The 24,764-nt window shown below is 46.2% G+C and overlaps 1 protein-coding gene across 1 annotated transcript in view; it reads left to right on the forward strand.

Moving 5' to 3' along the window:
- Positions 1–17,829: 17,829 nt before the first annotated feature.
- Positions 17,830–24,764, forward strand: part of Lamb3 (laminin, beta 3) — a 49,526-nt gene continuing 42,591 nt past the window's right edge. The window contains exon 1 of the mRNA XM_006497233.2: positions 17,830–17,913. The gene's annotated coding sequence lies outside the window, so the exon portion shown is untranslated. The remainder of the gene's footprint in view (positions 17,914–24,764) is intronic.

A 24,764-nucleotide genomic window follows, 5' to 3' on the forward strand; every position in this document is an offset into this window, starting at 1 on the left:
GTCTGCTGTGTTATGATCATTACTCTGTTGTCTCTGTCACTACTTCCTACCGCTTGTTACCAGCGCAAAATCCCTGTCTGCCCCGGGATTCCAGAAGCCTGGAGAAAGAGATTGTCAGTGGGCATAGGATTGAACTACTTTTGTATTCACTCAATTAAAAATACCTCTGTAGTCCTTCAGTCTCAGCCATCCCTGTGTGTGCATGTGTGTGCCTGTGTGTGTGTGTGTGTATATGTGTGTGTGTGTGTGTGTGTGTGTATGTCGGGGATATGGTTACATGTGTATGGAGGTCAGAGGTCAACCTTGAGTATCATTCCTCAGGATGCTGGTCTCTTATTAAGCTTAGAACTCACCAATTCTACCAGACAGGCTAGCCAGTGAGCTTCAGAGAGCTCCCCCAGTATGGGGGTCATGAGTATGTACTACTGTGCCTGGCAGCTACTGCCTCCTCCTCCTCTTCCCCTTCCTTCTCTTCCCCTTCCTCCTCTTCCTCTTCCTCCTCCTCCTCTTCCTCTTCCTCCTTCTTCTCCTCCTCCTCTTTCTTCTCCTCCTCCTCTTCCTTCTTGTCTAGGATCAATTTCAAGTCCTCATGGATACAAATCTAGCACTTTATCATCTAATCTATCTCTTCAGTTCCCCTTGAGTCATCATGATTTCATATTGGTTAGTTTTAGAGAAAGGGCTTCCTGGCACTCAAGCCTTATGGATAATTTAGGACTTGTTCTGCTGTACTGAGATTGAACCTAGGTTCCCATCTGGGCTGAATATGTGCCTTGCTACTGACCTACAGCCCTAGATGGGCAATTTTTAAATGTATACCTCTGACCTTCATTTCCTTTGCTTTTGCAGTCTAAAGTTGTGGAGTATAGAAATTTCTGTGTGGATTCCCTGAAGTCATTAGCATGCTTGCTCTGATCCACACACGTCACCTTCATGCACACTACCAAACCCAGCCCCTTCTCAGAAGTCATATTCCCAGCACCTCCTTCAGTTGCTTCTTTGGTTTTGTAGACTGTGTCAGTTCCTCAGTTAGGCCTTCCTCAAGTACATTATCTCATGAGACATTCTTGGTGCCTTTGCCAGTTCGGTTGATAGAATTATCTTAGTCTTTCACTCCCACTGGAGGCTAAAACTTCATTTTGCTCTTCAGTAAGTCCCCAGTGCTTAGCACATTTGCACACAGTAGGTCCTTAGTAGGCAATAAATCTCTTCAGTGGACTGTAAGCTCAGCTGGGAGGGCCTTATATTCATTAAGTTCACACACAGTCAGATGTTTGGTCAATACTCACAAAGCATTTGGGTTTGAGTAATGAGAGCATTTGCCATCTAATACACCTCAAACATGATGGAACAACAAATAAATAATCTTCTCAATACTCGTTTTTAAAATTGTTAGTTGCCTATAAAAGCGTGGTATGATAGTAAAGGCCCGGACTCTGCACACTGACTTTGCAAGTACCTGATATTCTTAGTATTTAGGACATCTTTGGTGTGGTCTTTCTGCCAGTCTAACCTTGCCTCTTGTTCTTCTCCCACAAGACCCCTATGCTCCTCAGAGATGGTTTTGCTCAGGCCAAGATATAGTCCGTTCTCTGTGCCACTGCAGTCAGTGCCTGACACCTCTTCCTGTCATTTTGCTCAGACTACTTTCTTCTTGAAAAGCTGGGGTCCTTCTATTCTGCCTTCCTTCTCGAGCTCCCAGAAGCCAGCACTGCTTCCCTTGCCAGCACACCGTGCTCTGTCTTTTCTGTGAATCCCAGTTGCCTGCATGGCTCAACTGCATAGCTTGGCACTAGAACACACACTGGCCTATACAGTGTTCTCTTTGTTTTACTTATTTATTTATTTTTAGAGGTTTTCTTCCTCTCTGTATATATTCTGTACATAGGACCAAACCTTTGCATTTTTTATGGTGCTAACTAATAACAGGAGCACAATCAATATTAATTACATTGACCTAAAAGCCAGTGCTGGAATAGATTGCAAAATGACCTGTTAGACCCCTCTTGGGAGGTTATTTTAGGCTCAGTGGCTCGTCCTTGGCTTAGAGCCTTGGGATTGGAATTGCCCAAGAGCTGGCAATTTTCCTTAACTCCCTCAACTCTGGCCTCCTCACCTTTCACTTCCACCACCAGCCAACTGTCTGGCATCCAATTCACTGGCTTGCTCTGGGGCACCCCTCCAGCCTGCCCCTGGGACTATTCACTGAGGATATTAAGGCATTGAGCCTCAGTTCCTCAAGGTTTGAGTCAAAAAGAGAAACCAGCTGCTGGAACAGGCAGGCTGTTCTAGGACCCCCATAGTGCTCAAGGTCACCTGACCTCTGCTGCCTGGACACGCGTTTGAATGGCAATAGGAGACTTTACAAGTCACAACCACGTCCCTAAACTTCAGTGGGAGTTAGATGTAAGAGCATGGGGATCTGGGGTTGAGCAGACTTGGCTTCATTAAAGCCCTTCACTGGAGTCTGACCTTGGACTAAGCGTCACTGGCTTCTATTTTCTCGTCTGTAAAGTGAGAGTGAAGAGAATGCCTGTTAAGTGGGATGTAGTGGGGGCTGAAAGAGATGGAAGGGTTACGACAAGTCTACTAAAACAGTCTACAATTAGTACTATTAAGGAGTCTTTGCCTCCTGATGCAGGCTTTCAGGTCCCACGATGCCTTATCCCAAGCCCAACACACCCTCACTTCTTGGTTGACATTTAGGTAACTTCCAGAAACATTTTCTGAAGCCACTCACATACCAAACACTGCCTTATGGATACTTATAGAAAGTAGGAAGCAGACTGCTCTTACCCCCCAAAAGCTCACAGTCCAGTAGAAGACAGCACACAAGCACACATGCACTGTGCACACAAGCACATATGCATTGGACAGCCTGATGGGGAGGAGACCACTTCAGTAGTAGTCAGAGAAGACATAAGAATGAGTGATTCCTGAGCAGGTTAGCTCATCAAAGGTTGGACGGGGACTTATCAAGTGATTCTGGAGGGAGTGAGTAGTACTTGAGGCTGGGGGATACCTTGAAAGGACTACAGATGAAGGGGGGAATGATGGGGAAATCTTGTGTGGCCAATGACCAGTTAAGGGCAGTTAGGCAAGAATAGCTACAGTGCAGAGACAGGGTTTTGGAAATTCCAGGAAATGAGGTGGAAATCGTGGGCAAGTCATGTGCAGAGTCACCTATGTGTGTCATGTGTTATGCACAGGAAATGTGGGGTGCTCTTTTATCCTAGAAACACGGTCTCCTTGGCTTCCATGCTGCGTAGTCTCCTATCTTCTTCTCAACCAGGTCTGCAAGTCGTGGTTCCTTTCCTTCTGTTATGTCTGACAGTCTTTCTGAGGACTCAGGCTGGAGCCTCTCTTAATGATTTACTTGTTTTTGTCTTATGTGTATGGCTATTTTTGTCTGCCTTTGTGCCTGTGTTCCATGTGTATACAGCCCACAGAAACCAGAAGAAGGTGTCAGCCCCCCCTAGAACTGGAATTACAGGTGGGCCTTCAAGTGCATGCTGGGAGCCTAACCTGGATGCTCTTCAGGTGCATGCTGGGAGCCTGACCTGGATGCTTTTCAGGTGCATGCTGGGAGCCTAACCTGGATGCTCTTCAGGTGCATGCTGGGAGCCTGACCTGGATGCTCTTTAACAGCAGTAAGTGCTCTTAACTACTTAGCTGACTCTAAAAATCTGACTGTCATAGGGCACAACTGGTTTCATGGAAAAGATGTCACTCAGACGGATCAGATTCACCAGGTAAGTTCATGGCTGGGAATCAGGCCTTTCTGAAGAAGAGAATCAAAGGCTGAAAAGAGTCTCGAGTGACAGGCTTCTTCCCTCTAACTTTGCAGATGGAAAGGCAGTACGGCCCCAGCTTCAGCTAGCAAGGAAATGGGGGTGTCTCTGTAGCCATATGAACATAACAGAAGACCCTGTGTTCTAGAGGAGACTCAGTGCAGCATCTGGGTGTCAACTCTGTGAGACCTGGGCTGCTGTGGTTGGACTTCTTTCCCGCAGGAGTGAGAGCCAACACGTCAGAGTCTGAAACTGTTGAATCAGTGGCCATTTGCTGTGGGACAATAGAGCAAAATTCAAGCAGCACGATGGAGGGAAAACGTCCACTTCAGGCTTGCTGAGGACTGACCAGGAAAATGACTAGAGGCGGAGAACCTGGCTCACACTGGTCAGCCTTACTCTGTGTGCTTCCTCCTGGCACCTGACACTCATTCACTTTCATCAGCTTCCTGTACATCTACCTTGGGAGATGTAGACACAGCTGGAATTCAGCACCTGCTGACTGAACTTGCATCTGAGTTAAACTACCACAACTCCTTTTCATTTGTTTTCAAAGACAGTGTCTCCTGAATCCTGGACTAGCCTTGAACTCCCTACATACCTGAGGGTAACCTTGAACTCCTGATCCTCTGGCTTCCACCTCCCAAATGCTGGGATTATTCATGTATTTTAGAACCCAGAAAAGCTATACACCCTAATGAGGTATTTAGTCATAATTTACTATGTCCTGAAGCTACTTGTAGCTGTAGTTGATTAATCTGCTCTCCCTCCCTGGCAGCGGCTAAGAGAGTTCCTTGCTAGTCATCCCAATGCTTTGGATTCTTTAATGAAAGACACACACACACACACACACACACACACACACACACACACACGGGGGAGGGGGTGGGGTGGGAGGGAGGGGGAGACGGAGGGGGAGGAGAGGGAGGGGGAGGAGAGGGAGGGGGAGGGGAGGGAGATCCTTATATTTAATATGCCTTTATCAGTTCAACGACTGGGCTACTCCCAAACTTCCACGTTGCTAACACACTCTCCCCGCTGATATTCCTGAATTATTACTTACTAAAATCTATATTCCATCTTTGCTATCCTTGACCCAATTGAGGGGGACCCTGGAGCCAGTCTTCCCCAACTCTCACATGATCATGTTTTCCCTTCTATAGCTCTCAAGCCTAGTCCTTCTACTTCCCTGATTACCTTCCTCCTTGGTCTCCTTGCTCAGGAATCCTAAAGTCCCGCCTCTGTCTCTCTGTCCAACCACTGGCCACTGGCAACTTTATTTGCCAATCAAAACTAGCTGGGGGCAGGAACTCTTAATGCCTCACATAGGAAATTCTCATACCATTTTGAAAACCCACAATAGAAACATTAAACCAAAACCATATCAGCTACTCTTTTTTACTATTCTGTAAAAAAACCTTTCCCCCACAGTTTCACCTGTCTTCCCCAAATGGCCACATCCTTTTACTTTTCCATTATATAATGACTTTGTAAAATTCTAAGAGTCTGACGGGAGCTACTTTATCTCCAGGTCGTGAAATCAGTTGCATCAGGACCCATGTGTCCACCCTTCTCTCTAGCTGACCTGCTGGAATGATGACATGGAGCTGTAGAGTCTCTGGGTTACATGGCTCTGTGTCCCCATGCCCCAGTTTTGCCCATTTGCTTGGGGTTCCAGTTTTGCCTGTTTGCTTGGGGTTAGGAGTCCTTGAATGAGTTAGGCTGCTTTGGGCCACGATTAGGAAAATCCAAGTTGGGTTCAACAGTAAAAAAAAGTCTTTTACCTATGGATTCTAGAATTGACCACTTTATTAGCTTAACCATGTCAAGATTTCAGGCTCTTCTCTGTGCTGGTACCCTCTGCTTTACCACAGCCCAGTTCTCAACACACAGCACAGTGCCATAATTCTAGGTGTCACATTCAAGTCGACAGTATCCAATAAAAAAGAGAGCTTGCTCTGCCTCAACAAGGAAGCCCTTCCCCTGAGAGCTAAAAGTTGGTGTGTGAGCCTTCCACACTGGCATCGATAGACCGGGCCTGCAGGCATGCATCTGCCATTTTTTTCTCTATCACAGCATTGCACCAGCATCTAGATGCTCTAATATTAAGAAGTTGTCTATGTAGCTGGGGCATAGCTCAGTGGTGTGTGCTTGTGTGTTTACCATGAGTGAAGCTTTGGACTTGATCTCCCACACTGGAAAACAAAGACAAGCAAATGAAACTCTGACAAAATCCAAACTCCGCCTCTGACTGCACACTGTGCTCTCTTCATAGCTGGAAGTGCTTATTAGTGGAGGGCCCTGTGACCACTGACCCAGCCTATCCAACATCCCTAGACCAGCACTGGGTGAGACTTTCTTTCTCCTTACCAGTTCCTTTATTCCTCCTAGGGCACGTTCTCTTTTGTCTTCCTGCATCCATTCCTTATCTCCAGGTCTTGTTTCTTTTCCCTGTTGGCCATTGGCCATCAACCTTGTAAGCACATCAGAATCACAATCAATTATGAACCTCTGTAAAAATTACTTTAAAAAGTTTAAAATTATGTGTATGTGTCTATGTGTGGGTTGTGTATTTGGTGCCTAAAGTGGCCAGAAGAAGGTGTCAGATCCCCTGGAGCTAGAGTTACAAGTGGGTGTGAGCTGCTGCTGCCTGAGGTAAGTGCTAGGCACTAAACTCAGGCCCGCTGCAAGAGCGTGAGAGTTCTTAACTGATGAATTATCTTCAGCTTCTAACATTTTTTAAAACTGAAGTTTAATAATTTTTTGAGTGTGAAAAATAGCAAGCTTTATTGTAACATTTTTATACATATATGTTGTTTGGTTTTCTTCACATTTACCCTTGACTCTACCCTCTCCTTCCCTCTCTCCTACCTCTTGTTGGCCCTTCCTCTCCCCAGATAGCCCTTGTGGTAGTTTAAATATGCATGGCCCAGGGACTGGCATTATTAGGAGGTGTGGCCTTGTTGGAGTAGGTGTGGCCTTGTTGGAAGAAGTCTGTCACTGTGGGCATGGACTTTAAGACCCTCCTCCTAGCTGTCTGGAAGCCAGTCTTCTCCTGTTTGCCATTGGGACAAAATGTAGAATTCTCAGCTCCTCCTGCATCATGCCTGCCTGGGCACTGTCATGCCTCTGCCTTGATGATAATGGATTGAACCTCTGAACCTGTAAGCCAGCCTCAATTAAATGTTTTCCTTATAAGAGTTGCTTTAACAGTGTCAACTGACCAGACTCTCTGGAGCTCCCGGGGACTGGACCACCAACCAAAGAGTACACACAGAGGGACCCATGGCTCTAGCTGCATATGTGGCAGAGGATGGCCTTGTTGGGCATGAGTGGGAGGAGCTGCCCTTGGGCCTGAGGGTGTTCAATGCCCCAGCATAGGGGAATGACAGGGTGGGAAGTTGGGAGTGGGTGGGTGGGTGGGGGAGCACCCTCATAGAGGCAGGGAGAAGGGGGATGGGATAGGGGGTTTCTGAAGGGAAGACCTGGAAAGGGGAAAGCATTTGAAATGTAAATAAAGAAAATATCCAAAAATAAAAAAAAGAGTTGCTTTAGTCATGTTGTCTGTTTACAGCAGTAAAACCCTAACTAAGACACTCCCCTCCTCTTTTATGCCCTATGTGTTTATACACACTTATTTGTATGGTTAAATATAAGTCCTTCAGATAAGAGGAAATGTTGATATTTCGCCATTTTCCTCCTCCGGTTACCTTCTATGGACCCCTTCCTCTCACTTTATCCTCTCTGAGGGGCTTCCAAATCTCCTAAGAGCAGGTTGCACCTCAGACCCATTAAATCAGAAATCACTCTGGGGAGGCCCTGACATCAGCAATGTATAAGCTTTACAGGTGGCGTTAGCATGTGGCTGAGATTGGAAGCCACTGCCCTTCATGTTGAGGGGACGCAGGACGGTGCTGTTCTTCCCACTGCCTCTGTACCTTGCCCCACGTTAGTGGTTCCACCCTGCCCCCATCTTCCCTTTATAGTCAGTGATCATCTCAGCTTTCCCCAGAGGAAAGAGCTGATTATCTGGGTGACTTTAGTGTGTTCCCAGACGGCACACAGTGTAAGCATTGGGCGGTTTTTACTGCTCACTCGGTGTTCCATACAGCGGTGTCTTCAGTGTTCACAGTGGTTTCACATCTGTGCTGTCCAGCACTGTTGCCACTAGCTATCGATGGCTATCAAACACTTGGCATGTGGCCAAGTCAATTAATTTTACTTTTTCTAATTTGCATTAGATAACCCCAGACACATGTGTAGTAACTGCTGGATTGGCAAACACTATATAAGCTAATGACTTTGGCAGGCGGCTCTCTCATTTTAGGTATCTCACAGGCATTGTTGTGGCTGAGATGTGAAATGCCCCATACTGGCTCAGTTGGGGGAAGAGGGCCTCTGACAGTGAAGGTTTTATAGTCTTCACCTACTTGTCTACTGTCTACTTACTATGATGGACAGTAGTTCTTCAAATTATGAGCCAGATAAACCTTTTCAAGTGGTTTCTAAGGTTATACACACACACACACACACACACACACACATACATATATATATATATCAACCCTGGGAAAAGCAACACAAGTGTCTTTGGCTGAACACACACAAGATGGAAGTTTTTTATAATTTATTTTATTTCTAATTAAAATATAATCACATCACTTACCCCCACCCCTTATCCCTCCATCACCTCCCATGTCTTCCTTGCTCCCTCTCAAATTCATGGATACCTTTTTTTTTAAATATTGTTACATATGCAAATGAATAAATGTAAAAATTAAACCTGCTAGCTGGGCAGTGGTGGTACACCCCTTTAATCTGAGCACTTAGGAGGCAGAGACAGGTGGATCTCTGTGAGTTCAAGGCCAGCCTGGTCTGTAGAGTGAGTTCCAGGACAGCCAGGAGTACACAGGGCTACACAGTAAAACCATGTCTTGAAACAAACAAACAAACAAACAAACAAACCAACCAACCAAAGACCAAAAGCCAAAAATAGAACCTGTTGAGTTGGTTTAGTGTTTCCTGCATGTGTATGTTTTTAGGGTTGACCACTTAGTATTGGATAACCAATTGGGGACTCATCCCTGGAGAATATTTAATTCTTCCTCTCTGTCTTAGTTAGGGTTTTACTGCTGTGAACAGACACCATGACCAAGGCAAGTCTTGTAAAGGGCAACATTTAATTGGAGCTGGATTACAGTTTCAGAGGTTCAGTCCATTATCATTAAGGCAGGAACATGGCAGCATCCAAGCAGGCATGGTGCAGGAGGAACTGAGAGTTCTACATCTTTATCTGAAGGCTGATAACAAAATACTAGCTTCCAGGCAGCTAGGAGGGGAGTCTTAAAGCCCACACCCACAGTAACATACCTACTCCAACAGGGTCACACCTTCTAATAGTGCCACTCCCTAGGCCGAGCATATACAAGCCATAACATTCCACTCCCTGGCCTCCACAGGCTGGTTCAAACATATGAGTCTATGGGAGCCATACCTAAACACAACATAATGCAAAATACACTTAGTTCAACTTCAAAAGTCCCCATAGTCTATAGCAGTCTCAACAATGTTAAAAGTCTAAAGTTCAAAGTCTCTTCTGACATTCATCCAGTCACTTAACTGTAATCCCCAAAGCAAGACAGGAAACCAGCTGGGCAAACTCCAAACTCTGCGTCTTCCTGTCTGATGTCAAAGCGGTCTTCAGATCTCCAACTCCTTTTTCATTTTTGTTGACTGCAACAAACTTCTTTCTCCTGGGCTGTTTCCACTCCCTGTTAGCAACCTTCCTCAGCAGATATCCCATGGCTCTGGCATCTGGAACATCTTGGGGTCTCCAAGGCAACTTTAATGTTACAGCTTCTTGCTCCAGTGTCTAGGATCCACACATGATCTTCTGGGTCCTTCAAAGAGCTGGTGTCACTTCTCCAGCTCTGCCCTCTGTAGCACTCTTAAACTCAGGTTGGTCTACTCCACTGTCGCTGTTGTTCTTGGTGATCAGCCCATGGTACTGGCATCTCCAATACACTGGGGTTTTCTGCTGCAACTTGGCTTCACCAATAGCCTCTCGTAGGCTCTTTTTATGGTGCCAAGCCTCAACTCCTTTGCATGACCCCTTCAGTCCTGGGCTGTCAACTGCACCTGGTGCTACACCCCTACCTACCTGTCTTATGATACTGTTTTTGTTTCCTCCCTAGTGTTTGAAACCTACAATGGCCGGATTTGGTTTCTAGTTTACTGTCCACTATTTGTGTTCTTGAGACAGGGGTCCTTGTAGGGGTCTTTTTATTCCTTAAAAAAAAAAAGTCACAGAAAACCAAACTCGCCCCAAGGAACTCAACACCTCTAATCAGGAAGTAGTCTAATGATATTATCAGCCCCTTTCCCCTCTATCTTTTTCTCTCTCCTACCCAGTGTTAGGGGGTTGATAGGGTGGAAGAAGAAGGGTAGAGAAGGCTGGAAGAAAAAAGAAACCACAAGGTGGCCAGAAGTCTGGCTACAGGCCCTCATTAATTTTGTTGGGTGCCAGGTTCTCTTCACCTAGGTAATGCCTGCACCAGCGTAAGGATTCAAGAAGTATTTGCTAGAAGAACAAGTAAGAAATGGGGACTCTTGCCAAAATACCTAGTACCAAGCATATTTCTCTCAGACAGACTGGCCAGTTTGGATTATATGGCCATTCTTCACTGTCAACTTGACTGGCTTTAGAATCATCCAGGAAGGGCACTTATAGGTGTGTCTGTTATAATAGCCAGGGAAGATTAACTAAAGAGAGAAGACCCAGCATGGATTAAGGCAACATCATCCCATAAGCTGGGGTCCCAAACAGAATAAAAATAACAAAGGAGCTGAGTGCCAGCATGCATGTCTCCCTCCCCATCTTCCCAGACCTTTCCTTCCTGAAATTGCTTTGTCAGGGAATTTTTATCATGTGACAGGTAGCTACTGGAGATTACTCTGTGGAGGCTTTCCCCATGGATTGGGAAGGAAGAAGGAGGTCCCCAGCTGCTAAGAAAGGAGGCATCAGGGACCTGCTAATGTTGGGTGGATTTTGGCGGCCACAGAAGCTAATGGTTACTCTCAGGCTGTCACTCCATATTTCCAGTAAAGTGTTGTTTGTTTGTTTGTTCGTTTGTCTTTGGCTCAAGAGCTGTGCATCTTGCTCTCCAAGGAATGGAGAAAGGGCCATGCACTCCTGTTTTTCTTGGGGGCTGAAGAGGCTTTGGTCAGTGTGGAAAAATGGTTGGAAAGCTAGGATGAGCTTGTGTGTGAGCATCTAGCTTTAGGATTCTCAGAATCATTATTTCTGGGACCATGGAAGATGGGGGCTCTTGGACAGCTGAAGAAGTTAGTCACATCAGTTGCAAAATTGACAGAGTATTTGGTTACTACGTGTGCAATGTCTGAGTCCTATGGGGCAGCAGGCTTCCTCTGAACAGCCAGTGATGGTACCTGGCACTGGGTGGGTGCTCAATAAATATTTGTTGAGTCAATAAATGTTTTAGTGTTTCTGGGTTAAAAGTCAGAAGTGTCTGTTAACAGGTGATGAACTAGAAGTAAAGTTCAGATCAAGGAGATGACAGGACTTGGTAGTAGAGCTGCGGTGTATGCTTGGATAGACTGGGAGAGTGTAGACCCAGCTTCAGACACCCAGAACATCATCAGGATAACATCCTGTCAAAGATACACATGCATAGCCCTGAGACACAGTGAACTGGCCATGTAGAGGGGCTTCATGTAGGACAGAGGGATTCCCTCAAGACTCCTGTCCATCTTTGGGGCACTATGCCCTGCACAATAGACTTAAACATCCCAGACCACAGTTGCTTGTGTGTAGTATTTGGCACTCACTGGCCGTGAGATGAGATAACCTCACACTTCTAAAATACATGATATAACAAAGACAGGCAGCAGCTGACAATACCATCCATGAATACAGTGAATGCTTCCTGAGAACCTATAGCCATTGGTCATTCCATCTGCCTTCTTTGCAGACCCACCTGTGCCCTATTACCTGCAGACATCCCCCCCATCACTTGTTAGACCCACCTGTGCCCTATAACCTGCAGACCTACCTGTGCTATCCTCTCCTGGAGACCCCCTGTGCCCTATCACCTGTAGACACCCCCCCATCACTTGTTAGACCCACCTGTGCCCTATAACCTACAGACCTACCTGTGCTATCCTCTCCTGGAGACCCACCTGTGCCCTATCACCTGTAGACCCACTTGTTCCCTATCACCTACAAACTCACATCTTTCATCACTGCCAGTGATTCAACACCTGGACTCCCAACCTGGCCCCACAAATATTTCAGTTCCTCATGTCACAGTAGCGTCACTCTGGGTCCTGGTCTTCCCTTTCCTGTGCCTTAATGATGTCAGCTAGAGTTGGCATTTGATGCAAGGCTGCAAGGCCCAGAACTCCATTGATGAAGGGTCAGCCTATCCAGAGTTTTCTCAGATTTTAATACTTGATTTAAAACATATATTTTTTTTAATTTTTGAGATTATAATTACACAATTTTCACCTCCCCTTTCTTCTTCCAAACCATCCCATGTACCCCTTCTGCTCTCTTCCAAATTCATAACCTCTCTTTAATATGTGTGTACATATACATGTAACTAGGTTGTATCTATATTTAGTAACATACATATAGACATATACATACATAAACACAACCTGCTCTGTTTACATAATGATTCAGGGCTGATAATTTGGTGTTGGATAACAATTGGAGTGCTCTTTTCTGGGGAAGGCTGTTTCTCTTCAGTTTTCCTTAGCTGCCTGTGGTTCTTTGTCTAGGGCTGAGGCCTCATGAGTTTTCTCCTGTACAAAATTTGCAGGTTTATTTGTATTACCCTCTTTCAGGTCATAGATTCTTAGGTGGACCCTGAGAATCTGGCTGGGGATTTTGTGAACTTGAACCTGGGGATGATGGAGTATGATCAGGACAAAGTCTACAACAAATCCAACTCACTAATGGGGCACCAGCCAAACCAACAACTTGCAATAGGGAAGAGGCAAAGGTCTGTGTCTGTGCGTGCATCTGTATTCTCGGCAGCCATGTTGGTGAGACGTCATGGGTGTACCTTTTGACATTTCTAGGAGACACAATCTTACAGCAAACTCCTGACTCCTTTGGCACTTGTTCTTTCTTCCCCTCTTCCACAATGATCCCTGAGCCATAGGCTGAGGGTAGTTTTTTCTTTTTAACAGGAATAGGAGTTCTGAGTGGGACATATTAGGGTGAGTAAATTCATGCTGTTACATTTCCTTCAAGTTGTATTTTATTATTATTTTCATTCTTAAGAGTCTGTAGTAATGTTGTTTGGACACCTGCTAATTGAAGCATTAAGCTGGATACTACCTGAGGACACATTCGTCTTGAGTGCGTTCCTTTCACCCTCGAGGCCTCCTTATACAAATTAAAGGGTGAATGGTGTTGAATATGTGAATTCAAGATGTTTATAGAACGACTTACAGAACAGAACTGGCCTTTGACTGAACTGTACAGGAAACTCTGCTGTCTGCAATGAGAAGAAAAGCCACCAGAGACGCAAAAGTCAGAGCTAATCTTGGATCAGGACTTTGTCAAGCTCACAGGACAGTGATATAGCAGTGTAGGCAGATAGAACAGGATGAATCCAGTCTAAATGTGGTAGCAGATAGCAGGATCAGAGGGTGAGGGGGACCATGTGTCTTAGGCACTGAAAGGCAACTTCCAGGTGGACCCTGAGAATCTGGCTGGGGATTTTGTGGACTTGAACCTAGGGATGACGGAGTATGTTCAGGACAAAGTCTACAACCAATCCAACTCACTAATGGGGCACCAGCCAAAATCAACAACTTGCAACAGGGGAGAGGCAAAGGTCTGTGTCTGTGCGTGCATCTGTATTCACGTGTTTTAAGAACAGTGCACGTTCAAGATGGTGTAACCCACCTTGGTGGCATTTGACTTGAGACAGGCATAGTTGTTAACGTGTCTACAAGTATATGATTGGTGCTATAATTATAATGGAAAAAAAAGCCTCCTGTAACTGACTGTGTCACTGGGGAGAGGGGGTCTCCAGGACAAGGCCAAGTTAGCACACTCTCTTCTACTAATACATAAAAGAATTGCTTCACTCAGCAAGCCACTCTTCATCCAAGAGCCCACCTGAGTTGAGCCCCTTCCTATGGAGAAGTTTTATTCTGTGTGCTATTTGTGGACTACTTATTCATTCTCTCTCTCTCTCTCTCTCTCTCTCTCTCTCTCCTTTCTTTTTTTTTCTTTTTGACATGGTCTTACCATAACTCATTAGCCTCAAAATCACTCTGTAGCCCAGGCTGGCCTCAAACTCATTGCAATTACCCAGCTCAGCCTCCTAAATACTGTTATTACAGGCATGAGCCATTGCACCTACTTTTCATGGGCTGTTTCCATCTAGGCTGTTCTTAGACTCAGGCCTGGCTTCTCCCTGTAGTCAGTGCATATCTCCATGGAGAGTTTGCTGAAGTGACCATCTAAGGTCAAATTACAGTTGTCTGAGGAGAGAGTTTTGATGTATGATGGAGTCAACAGCTGCTCCCAAACTGAGGTGTTTCCAGGGATACAGAATATTCAGACTGGCAAGATCTCACTGGTGATTCCCTCTGGCTGGAATCTTCTGGGGCTCATTGTCTTTGTTGCTAGGGTTTCTTGACTGGCAAATGAGATCCAGGTTCAGCAAACTGAGCCCACCTCCTGTAGCCACTTCTCTTTGCAGTTTCTTTGAGACACTATGATCTACAAATTATCCTTTGTGACATTTTCTTTCAGGTGGTCCTGGGTTGTATGTGAAAGCCAGCTGAGCAAGCTGTGAGGAGCAAGCCAGTCAGAAGCACCCTCCCCCTTTCCTCCTAGGCCTCTGCTTCAGTTCTTGCCTCTAGATTCCTCCCTAGAACTCCTGTCCTGACTTCCCTTCCAAGATGCACTGTGCTCTGAAAGTGGAAGACAAAACAAGTCTTTCCTTCCCCAGTTGCTTTTGGTTATGGTGTTTGTTACAGAAACAGATGTAGAAAAAAAATTTAATGTCAATCCAGGGTTTCTACCCTGTCTTTGACCACTTAGTTTCTGGATAAAAGATACACATGACCTTTATATTTATAATAAGCCTTTATCAGCACACTAATGCTGGCCAGATATCTACTCTCTATGCTATTAAAATCTATTTCCTATTGATAACCTTGAGTTATTATTATGTTTCATCTGGGCCACTCTTAACTCCAATTGGCCATCCCTCAGGGCCATGCTTTCTTGACTCCTAACCCATGGCGTTTTTCTCTTCTCTCCACCTTCTTCTCCCCTGCCTCATGGTCTCCTCTGACCTCCAGGCCAGAAACACCAAGGCCTATCTCAGTTTTTCCCAGCTATAGGTTGTAGGCATCTTTATTCACCAGTCAAAACTAACTTGGTGTCCAGGTTGCATAGCTTCACTAGGGTCTATGTGTAGACATTCTTGTTTCTGGGGCAACCAAGTCTTGGGGACTGACACTTAGCATTACAATACAGAGCAACAGACCAAGCCTCAACAAGCAGAAACCATACTAAGACATCACTTATCCTGAATGGAGCAGCCACAGGTGGCTAAAGTCTCCTGGTGGCCTTGTGAAGCAAAGGGTCCCCTCCCCTTACCATTTTGCCTGTTATTTCATGTGAAATGCAAATAAAAATATTAAGATGTTGAGATCCTATGTAACTAACTGTCTTAGCATGTCATAGTCTAGCTCCTCAATTTGGGCAATCTGTAGGAGGATGGCAGTGCCTCCCTAAAGATCCAGCCTAGGCCGGGCATGGTGGGGCACGCCTTTAATCCCAGCACTTGGGAGGCAGAGGTAGGTGGGTTTCTGAGTTCGAGGCCAGCCTGGTCTACAGAGTGAGTTCCAGGACAGCCAGAGCTACACAGAGAAACCCTGTTTCGAAAAATCAAAAAAAAAAAAAAAAAAAAAAAAAAAAAAAAGATCCAGCCTAGAGGAATGTGGCAATGACCTCATGAAGCACTGGGCCTACAACAGACTAATACTCAGCTTGAATCCAGGACCTTCATTACCACTGAGTTGTACCCTCAGTCCTGTTGTTTCCTATTATCCCAGGGAAATAGATAGCTATTTCTTCTGAAGTTCTTAACTGGAGGGATAGGTTGAATTTATAATGCCAGGAGGCATACTTATGTGCTTCAAGGAGGGTCAGGCTTCCCTCTGCTGCTGACTTGGCTCTTGGTCTTGCACTGGTATGGGCCATGATAGAAGAAACAGCCCAGAGGATGCCCCCATGATGTTGAGGCATTGGGCCCTCCAGCATGTCTAAGCATCCTACTTTAGCAGATGGGGCATATTCTACAAGAAGGTGACCAGGTCAGGAACAACCTGGAAGTTGGAAATGGGTGAAGATCCCCACCACATGTGAGGTTGCTGGGTTCTGCAAAAAATAAAAAGGCAAGAAGCTCAGTACAATTAGAATTTCTGAGAAGCTGTGAACACTCTACTATAAATGTGTCACATGTGGTGTTTGGGGCTTACTTCTATGGCCAGCACATTCTTTATTTACCTGAGGTCTAGGCATTTGAGTTTCCCATGTTTGCTGGCAATATGAGTTACAGAGGACCTGTGGTCTCTCAGTGGAGAGATCACCCATGAAAAGACAGATGTAACAGTGGGGTCATAAACACAAACACACACAGACAACTAACAACACCAGCTGATGGTGATGTGGTTTTCTCAGCTAATGACAGGAAAATTCAGAATCAGGTGGAAGAGTTGCAGGGGAGAGGCAGCTCTGGGTGAAGGGAGTCATAGTTCCCTGAACCTAGCTGCAGAAGGGCTGGCTCCCCTTTAGTCTCCACACAGCAGCCAGTCCTTAGGAGTCTTGCTTCTGGCATCCCTCCCTGTTTTCTTTCTGTACACTCTCATTGGTTCCCATGTTTACCCAGGAAGCGTGTCAAGGGCTCTGCAGATATAATGAGTCTCTATCAGCCCAGAAACAAAACCTAAGAAGGGAAGCTCAGATCTTACAAAATTCACAACCTTCTGGAAAACCCACAGCACCAACTGTGAACCTGGAGACTAAGTGGAAGGAAGTCCGTGCAATGCAGCAAGTGGGGAGAGAGGGGCTCAGCAGAGGTGACTTGGGACTCTCCTCCCCAGATCTGTTGCCTGCAGCAGTTATGTGAGAACACATAGAGACATGGAAGTCTTAACGTTGATTTCTCCATTTTCTGAGTATATTCACTTTTGCTTGAATTGAGTTGGTTTTGTGTACATTTGTCCCTGCCTCAGCACTTAACAGGACCTCACAAGAAGTCCCTAAAGTATTCAAACAAACAAACAAACAAACAAGAACAAACAAACCTAAAGAATAAAACCAGGCAGAGCCTCAGCAGCCCTGGGAATATGGAGGCCCCAGGAAAAGAGAGGTGTCCTCCACTGCCTCAGAGCTGCTGGGTGGGAGAGAGTTCAACCTCAGGTCTTCCCACGCCAACTTTGATTCCATCTTTCTCTTTTGATTCTGTCTATATGATCTCTTGAAAACTGTAAAACCAAAGCAAACATTTGTCACGTCCACACTTGTTCCTCTACCTTCTGTGTTTGTAATCATTCCCACTCTTTTTTCTAAAAGTTATATAGTAATTATTTAATATAGAAGATAGTATATCATATATATTACATACAAAACAATACAACCACCGCACTGTGAAGGCCAAATAATGAGCCTAGCTTGTAGTCCGCTATTCATTCCCACTCTTGCCTCTGCCCTTTGTCTAGTCCTGACCTGGAAGGCTAGAAGCCAAGGCCCTCCTCTCAGCCCTACTCCCAGGGCCTTTCTGACCTCTGATTCAGCCCAGTCTGGAAAGAATCTTGGAGCACATAGATAACCGTTTTGGGGTGAGGGAGAGCAGCCAGGCTCTTTTGGTAGGTGACTTAGATGGTAATGTGTGTTTTGCTACCTTTGATGATTGAAGATCAAGGCACAGCATCTGACATATCAGGACATAGACCCAGGCTGCTTCTCTTTATTTCACAGGCTCTGAGGGGTGAACTCCTCATGGTTGCCACTATAGGAGAAGACTTCTTGGTGTACCCCACAGTGTCTGATATCACCCAGCTGGTAAGCACCAACCTCCTGTAGAACATGAATCCTACCTTCTTACCTCTTTTCCTCTTCTTTCACCTCTCCCTTAACCTCAGGTTTTTTTTTTCTTATTGGTTATATTATTTATTTACATTTCAAATATTGTCCTCCTTCCTGGTTTCCCCTCTGCAAGCCCCTATTCCATCCCCTTCCCACTGCCTCTATGAGGATGCTCTCCACCCACACACCCACTCCTGCCTTACCACCCTAGCATCCCCCTATGCTGGAGCACCAAGCCTCTCCTCCCACTGATGCCAGATAAGGCAATCTTCTGCTACATATGTAGCTGGATCCATGGGTCCTTCCACGTGTATTCTTTTCCTGGTGGCTTAGTCTACTCAGCTATTAAAAACAATGATTCCATGAAATTTGCAGGCAAATGGATGGATCTAAAAAATATCCTGAGTGAAGTAGCCCCAGTCACAAAAGGACACATGTGGTATGCACTCAATGATAAGTGGATGTTAGCCCCAAAGCTTGGAATACCCATGATACAACTCACAGACCATATGAAGCTCAAGAAGAAGGAAGGCCAAAGTGTGGATACTTCAGTCCTGCTTAGGAGGGAGAACAAAATAATCATGGGAGGTAGAGAGAGGGAAGGACCTGGAAGAGAGAGAGACAAGGGAGAGGGGAAAAAAGGAGGTAGGATCAGGTGTGGGAGGAGACAGGGGATGGAGAAGTACAGAGGGTCAGGGAATTGAAAGGAGGTGTGTAGTAGTGGGGTGTGGGGAACTGGGGGTAGCCACTAGAAAGTCCCAGATGCCAGGAAATACCCTACAAAGGGGAGATAGTACCCTCAGGTTTTAAGCTGTTATCCTAAGCCACCAGACCTCATAAGAAGTCCCTAAAGTTATTCAAACAAACAAACAAACAAACAAAAACAAATGAACTTAGAGAATAAAACCAGGCAGATCCTCAGCAGCCCCGGGAATATGGAGACCCCGGGAAAAGAGAGGTGTCCTCCACTGCCTCAGAGCTGCTGGGTGGGAGAGAGTTCAACCTCAGATCTTCCCACGCCAACTTTGATTTGGTCTTTCTCTTTTGAGTCTGTCTATATGATGTCTTGAAAACTGTAAAACAGGGCTTCCTAGAATTGAGGGGGCTTCAGTGTTCCCATGTTTGGCTACACCTCACAGTTCTCTAGGGAGCTGTTAAAACTGGTAGTTTTCCAGGGCCTGGCAGGGTGGGTCAGTGGTTAGGTGCACATTCTGCTCTTGCAGAGCACACAGTTCTGTTCCCAGCACCCACGCTGGGCAGCTCATAACTGCCTGTAACTCCAGCTCCCAGAGTGCTTGACACCCTCTTCTGAACCTCTCAGATACCTACACTCATATGTGCACACGGACACAAAATTGAAAATAAAAATACAATTCAAAAAGCTAAACAACAACAACATTTCCCACCTCCGAAGTGTTGACGCGTGCAGCGAGGCCTGGGGTGGCCTTTGTGTAACATTTTCAGGTCTTTAAGTAACTCCAAGTGGGTAGCCTCAGTGCAAACCAATTCTTTTAGTCCCATGTGATTAACCTAGCCCTTAGCGGGGCTTGGCCAAGGCCTCTCTGTGGGCTGGTGACTGAACTTCGAGCCTTGTGCTTGCTAAGTACATGTTCTACTGCAGCTCTATACTCTAGCTCTGAGCGTTTCCATGGTTGAGTAGCAGGGTGGAGCCAGGTCAAGTCTATACATAGACCTGTGTACAGCCACGGGCACTGCAGGAGGTGCTCATTTATGTGCTACATGGTGTTGCTTCCAGACAGCCCAGGCATACCCTGCTCCTTCCTCCTTAGACACAGGGTGCTTACTCTTCCACAGTCAGCCTTCAAAAATGCTAGATTAAACACTAGACGCTTAAGCTTGTCTCTTGCACACCTTCACAGATCATATGAAGACGTACAGTCCTGTGGGCAGTCTTATGTAGTGTGGGGGGAAGATCTCCAGCTGCTAATGTTCTATTCATGCAATACCTCGCTGTTCCTTCCTCAGCTACGCAGAGCTGCCAACGGGGCTGCCTGCTGTCCTTTCCGAAGAGTGTCCAGTTCTCACCTTGGTGGGTCTGGGCCATGGCTAGACACAGCTAGGTCTGTGCAGCGAGTCTATAGTTCACAGGGATCGACTTAGTTCCCAAGAACCTAATTCCCAGAGGTCAACGGCTGAGTGGATAGAAGGGTGAATCAGGGGCAAGGTGATGGGTCAGCTATCAAATGAGGGCATTGGGGATATTGGGGAAAATGGACATGGCAGGAACGTACCAGTTATTCTAGTTCCCCTGGAAGCCAGATAGTTAGAAGCCAACATGTGCTAGCTCACTCCCCACAACACCCACTCAGGCTTCACGTTTCCTTGGAGTGAACCTTTTATATTTCTGAGCTATTTGGGGGAATGCATACACACACACACACACACACACACACACACACACACACACACACACACACGAGAGAGAGAGAGAGAGTGAGAGAGAGACAGACAGACAGACAGAGACAGACACAGAGAGACAGAGAGAGAGACAGAGAGACACCCAGAGAGTGATATCCAGGAGCTGACATCAAAGCATCCATCTTCCTTCCCTGTTCTTTGGGGGTGAGGGAGCCACCCAGGTGGCTTATACCCAGGTGAGCCTTGTCAGCTTGATGCCTACCTAGTCACCTGCTCTGTCTTCCCTTTCTCCCTTGCATGCCTCTGACCTCACGAGCTCCTAGGTGGTGCAGGGCACCACAAGGCAGGTATGTGCTGGACCTCTAGGAAGAGCTTCCTAGGCAGCAACTTGTTACTTGTGTGAGGAGCTGGCAGTTGGGAAAACTTCCAGTGTCTATTAGTGATGTGTCCACAGCAGCAGCATCCAGGATCCACAACCAATATGAATGCTTCAAGGTTGGAGCAAAGAGAAGGTGTGTTTGCGTGCGTGCATGTTTGTGTGTCTATCTATGTGTACACTTTGCATGTGTATGCATGTGTGTGTGTGTGTGTGTGTGTGTGTGTGTGTGTGTGTGTGTCAAAGAGGACAACCTTGCTATTCTTTAGGTATGATTTACCTCGTTTTTTTGAGATGGGGCCTTTCACTGAACCTGGAACTCTCTGATCCAGCTGGGCTGGCCAGCTAGCTCCAACGTTTCATGGCTTTCTGTCTTTTCAATGCTGGGATTGATAGTACATCCTATCTTGCCTGACTTTCTTTTTAAAGTGTGAGTTCTTGGACTCTAACACAGGTCCTCATCTTTGTATGACAAGCACTTTTCTGACTGAGCCATCTCCCTAACTCCTAAAGGCAATTTTTGAACTACTGAATCTTCACCAGGTCTAGGAGAACTGAAGACAAGAGGATCAGCAAGAATGGAGGGAAGGTTCTTGGGCCACATTGCATGTCTGTAACCTTTGGTAGTAGTTAAAATTGTGGGTGCCTAAATAAACAGTAAAGGTTCCAACCACTGCCCACCAGCTGGGACCACATTATTACAAATAGACCTTGTTTTCTTTATCTGCGAAGCTAAGTATCTGTGCTGTGATAGGTGTTGAATGGGTTAATGCATGGAAGGGGCTTACCATAGTGCCCCAGGTCCTCTGACAGCATGCAGGAAGGTTAACTGTGGTTATTTCAGATTGACTTTCTGACTTCTCCAACACCTCAGAACCTAACTAGTATGTGGGGCTGGCTTCCAGGCAAACAGCTTGGGTAGATGAGGGTGCAGGAGAAATGTGACCTCAAAGTCTTGTTCTATAACTGTTGGACCTTAGGAGAGATCTGTGCTCAGCAATTTACCAGGACACCCCCACCCCACATGTCTTGACCACTGTCTGGATAACTGGTATGCAGGACCACACTAGGCTTACTCACAGTGTAAACTCTCATAACCATCACTGGAGCCCATCCTGCCTGGTAGACAAGGATTCAACCATGACTCATTGTACTTTAGTGGTGCCATGCTTAGTCATCAGGTGCCCTGTGCTCTGACAGCCGAGGGTCAGAGCTGGAATCACACTCTTGTTGTCTTTTAATCTCTCCCTCCCTTTCTTCCTTCTTTCTTCACTCTGTTGTGATTGCTCATGGAACAGATCCTAGCTGGTCTCCCTGGCAACCTACATGATTTGAGCCCAACAGATGGATAATGGGGACATCGACTTCCAATGTCATTCAACAGAATCATTGCCAAGGGAGTCTGATGAGCAGGCAACTGAGATGACACCCTTATCAATATAGCTTCATTTTGGCAATCTGGAGTAGGTGTTTCAAAAGGAGAGCCCCCACTGATGCCAGCAATACAGAACGTTCATGGGCAAGAACCCATTCTGGAGACCACAAGCCTGGGCACCCTGGCGTTTGAGGATGCAGTGATGTGAAATAAGCCTGGGAAGTTCAGAAAACTGAGCCAGTTCCATGTCAGCATAAATCTATTCTACCAACACCCAGCTCCTTCCTATGATGTCCCATGTGCTTGGAGGAAAAATAATGAACAAAGTAGATAGGAACCCGTGTCTCTTCAGATACAATGCTCCTGTGGTGGGTGTAAAATGAATATCACCAATAAGGAAGTCTGGGGGTGGGGTGGGGTGCTGAGGCTATAGCTCAGAGTGCTTGCCTAGCACTTGTGAAAACCTGAACTTGACCCCAGCACCACATAAACCAGGAATGTTTGTGCACATCTGTCATCCCAGCACATAGGAAGTGCAGGAGCAAGAAAGGATTTTCAAGGCCATCCTCAGCTACAAATCAAGTTCAAGGCAGGCTTAGGCTACAGGAGACCTTGAAAAACTTAGGTAGTTGGTCAGAAGATCACACACACACACACACAAAGTAAAAAAAAAAAAAACTTAAAAAATAAATAATAAGTAAAAAAAATAAATAAATAAAACTACTAACAGCATTGGGCAAGTGAGGTTGGGAGCAGACACCAGACAGGGAAGATGGCTGTAATTTTTAATGTGGTGGTCGGAGTAAACCTCATTTGGGACTCAGGATTGGAAGAAAGGCTTGAAAATGATGAGAGACAGTTTTCAGGTGTCCAAGGGATGAGCCTCCCAAAGCAGCCAGAGCAGCTGGGACAAAGGTTATAGGTCAGAGGCAGACTTTGAAGTTTGAAGGCCTATCGAGGAGGCTATACTACTGAGACAAGAGCAGGGAGGGGAAGGGATAGGAATGGAGAAGCAATTTGGGGGGTGGGGTGGGGTCTGACCACAGAGGACCTCAAAGACTGCCTGAACTTTGGCTTTGACTTTGGCCTTGAGAGGTAGGGAGTTGAGCAGTAGTCAGCACAGATCTTGGAGACCTCCTGCATTTGGTAGTGTTGGGCAGAGTGGCTCAGCCAGGATGGCAGCTGGGGGTGGAGGTGGAGGTCTGGTTACTTTTGGACACAGAACCAGCAGAATTTGCTAATAGGTATTTGCTGGTATGGATGTAAAACCAAACCAGTCAGTCCAGGATAGCTTCACTTTCCTGAGCAAAAGTTCTAACAGCTTGGTGGTCCAGGGCAGCTTCATGGAGCTGCGGGCTCTGCTTTACACTGTTAATCTCTGGACATATTGGGCTCTGATGTTCTAAAGCCTGTGGCAAGTGACCTGAATTCTGGGGGGGGGGGCTGGCAGGGGGACACTTTGGAATGGTTGGTGTCCTGGAAGAGTGGGCTACACTTGAGAGCTGCTGAAACAGCTTCTAGAACATTTCTGTGTGGGAGGCCTTTGCAGAGCAGCTGATGTTTGTCTCCTATGAAGCCAAACCTGGGACCTGCCCCAGCTTGCAAAGGCTGAGACACCAAATGCTTATTTACCTGGGCTTCTGGGCTCAGAAAGGTGTGTGGAGGGGAAAAGGGGGGAAAAGGGGAGTTTATAGGGACCAGCCATTCACAGTGCAGCCTATCCCTCTTCCCTGCCCCTCCTCCGAGATCAGGGCTTCCACACCTAAGCTTTTCTGCAGGCTGAACTAATTATTATTGAGCTCTTTGTCACATCCGCTGGTTAAGGGGAGATTTCCTGGAGTCTAGACTTGGGCAGTGGAAATGAAATAGACCAAGTGATGGAGGTGGGTTCTCAAAACCCAAGCTATCAAAGGTGACCCTTCCCTGCCAGAACTGATAGGGGTCTCACTGTGCCCCTCAAGGACTGATGATGGAAGCTGTGTGTCCTCACTTTGCAGAATTAAACCAGACTTAATCAGAATGCTGTCCCTATCCCCTTGCTGGAGCATTGGCTATGCCTCTAAACAGCCCCTTGTCTGTTTGCTAACTTCAGGATTTCTCCATCTGAGCTTCATCTACATGTGAAGCTCAGGGTAAGACATATCCAGTTCAGTCCACAGAACATTCTACTTTTCCCTTTAAGGGATCTCAGGTGTATCCCTCTAATTTAAAGGAAACATTGGCACACTGGAATAGGGACATTGCAGAGTCTTGCTTATGGCTGGGGATGGATCTCAGCGGTAGAGTGCCTGATCCAGCACAAATGAAGTCCTCGGTTCTGTGCTCAGCATAATGTACACTGTGCATGGTGTGCATACCTGTAATCCTTGCACTTGGGAGGTGGAGGCAGGAGAATCAGAAAATCACGGTCCTTGTTGACTTTTTTAGTGACTTTAATGCCAGCCTAGGGTATGTGGAACCCTGACTCAGAAAAAGAGAGTCTCCTTCAAATTGTGACTTTGAGGAAAGTGTGTTAAAAAAAAAAATCAGTGTCTTCAGGACCAGGACAGGATCCATGACTTTCCAGGTTTGCTGAGATGCTCTCTGACCCAACCTGAAGGGGAAGTATTCTTTCCTCCTGGTCCTGCTTCTGCACTTAGTGGCTGGAGCCCATGAGACCCCACAAAGGGACTATGTTCCTGGGCCTGGCTGGTGCCA

This window comes from Mus musculus, chromosome 1 (genome assembly GCF_000001635.26).
Source record: "Mus musculus strain C57BL/6J chromosome 1, GRCm38.p6 C57BL/6J".
Lineage (NCBI taxonomy): Eukaryota > Metazoa > Chordata > Mammalia > Rodentia > Muridae > Mus > Mus musculus.